Source organism: Triticum dicoccoides, chromosome 3B (genome assembly GCF_002162155.2).
Source record: "Triticum dicoccoides isolate Atlit2015 ecotype Zavitan chromosome 3B, WEW_v2.0, whole genome shotgun sequence".
Taxonomy (NCBI): Eukaryota; Viridiplantae; Streptophyta; class Magnoliopsida; order Poales; family Poaceae; genus Triticum; species Triticum dicoccoides.
Window position 1 is genome coordinate 379,511,856 of NC_041385.1, and position 2,664 is coordinate 379,514,519.

The window sequence follows — 2,664 nt, forward strand, 5'->3', positions numbered from 1 at the left end:
TTTCATTTGTTTCTTTTTATTTATTTTCCTTTCTATTTTATTCAATTTAAAATATTTATGCATTTTCTAAAAATGTGTTTACTTCACCATAATTATCTATGCAATATTTGACACGGTCCGAACATTTTGTTTTAAAGTTTGAAAACTTTGTTTGTTTGCCAAAAAATTCAAATTTGAATTCGAATCATTTTGAACTAACGCGAGATTAGCGACAGTAACGGAGGTGACATGGCGTCATTAGCAGAGGTTACTGTAGCTTGCTTATCCGGGCGTCACAATTCTCCTCCACTACAAGAAATCTCGTCCCGAGATTTAAGAGGGGAGTAAGGGGGAAAGTTCTTGTTATTCTAATGGATCTTCTCGAAGAAGTTAATCCCTTTCGTTGATGTCTTCAATTCTTTATTCCAAAGCATCATGATGAAGTTGTCGTCCTTTCTTCGGGGAACTCCATCGTACTTACGAATAGGTAAGGGGCAACTCTACAATGATAGGATGTTATAAGGGAAATTCATCTGGGGGTATCCCAAGAATGAACATATGAGTATCTCTCGAGTTGAACAAATGACACACATCGAGAGCAAAGTAAGACGGTGTAATAAGAAGTTTCAAGCGGATAGGCAACCATTCATTACCTGAAGCAGAGTGCGAAAGGGGTTCAGAGCAACGGGAATAAGTATTGTGTCTGATACCAGAATAGATCAACAGGCAAGTGGCCCGTGAATTACATACAAAGTCAAGCACGAGGAATAACTTTGACATCAGGTTGTACAGGAGAGTCAGGTTTCGATCCTGTGGAACTGTGGGTTATGGGCCCACCATGTGGGTTAAAAGTAGGAAGGCGGTGATGTCTTGCACGATCATGCAAGTAAGGCATGTCAGAGGTTAGCCTGTCAGTTATATATCAGCAACTACATCGGTACCAAGGCGAGGGACAAGGAGAACCATTTTCCTGCTCGTTGAAACGAGGCGGACCAATAGGCAAAGTTCTCGCCCATCGGTGGTTACTGAAATGTCATCAACAATAGTAACAGGGTCTTACTGACAGAGTTGTACACCGAGGTGTTTACATAAGCAGGAGAATAATACTGCTTAGATTATATAGACCTCAAGAAAGGTTAAACCAACCAATGGAAAGGAAAATAAGATTATCAGATTAAACAGAACAATGGAAAGGAAAATGTGTTTAAACACATATATCAGGGGGTATATCCTTCCCAAGGGCAAGCAACGCATGATATTCATGACGGGATATAACATAGAAAACCCATTTAGGAAAGGGAAGAGAAATTTTCATGACATTACCCATACAACGGTGTTTGGATAATTGATCAAGAAGCATTTAGCATTGGGCTTTAAATGTTCTTGTTGAAAATCGGAGTACCACAGACATGCTTCGAGATAGCATTGACATGGTCTTCAAGCAAAAATCGGATTTTGGATACACAAAGGATCCATCAGGATAAACTCATTAAACAGGCATTCAGTTTCCTCATGGAAAAATGATTAACCTTGTTACAAAGGAAACTATAACACTAGGTCCTCTGGTCCGGTGTGCTAGGCATGACATCACCTTACCGGGGCATATAGGGACCAATGTTATAACTCTTGAAAATATGTTCCAACCATCATATCTGACTGAGATTCAGATCTGATTGGTGTCAAGATACCTTAGACTCGGGATGCCTGAGAAGAAAAGGTGCAACACAATTGACGAGTTGACATTGTAAGATTTTAAGGAAATGAACTATGGAAGTGAGTTCCGAAACAAGAGTTCATCATTTAGCCAAGGAGAGGACGATGAGGTGGCTGATGGACTCAGTGACAATTCCTCAAGATTTCCAAAAGGATGGATTTCCACAATTATGTGAACAAGGGGATAACATTTGTCAGTTCAAATGATATAATGTTGTATGCTCTAGGAAAACATACACCATCAATCATTAGTTGAAAGGTGTGCCCGAAGTATGACCTTAGGCAGCAAGCTCAATGTTAGAGTGACGATTCAATAACCAACAGTCTAAGGACGAACTGTCGATCGTTAACTTCAAAGCAATAGGGTTGCTAGAAGTACAGAACTCAAACAACATCGGTAGCATATTGGTATCCTGGTTAAAAACAACACGGGAACCAAGGAAGAATGGTGATGGTGAGAAGTATCATCATACCGAGAATTTCTAAGAGGTGGAGCAATTCTCGTGACCTTCTTGTCACAAAAGATGGTAATACTCCAAGGTAGGACATACGAAAAGTTGGATTACCAGGAACTCAAGGTATAACACAAAACAAGAACAAGTTTTGTGTTGGAGGGAATGCAAGAATGTTGTGGATGATAATTCAAATCATCGGGGTCAAAGGATGCTATTTCACATCATGAAATTGATTGATATCCTGGAAGAGCTCAAAATGTAGATGATGATCACGACACCTTTGTCGAGAGGTTTCATGAAGATATAATTGCTCATCGACAACATCAAGCAAGAGGAAGGATGGAGCGAAAAGTTATTGAAACCACGGATATAACACAAACTCGGAATCAAGCTTGATGTTCAAGGCAACATGATATGACGAGGAAAGTCGACGTAAGCTTAGCCCATCGTCAAAAATTGTGCTCTGGGAATAAAGAGCAGGTAGCACAGTTAAAATTTAGCACGATAATGATATAGC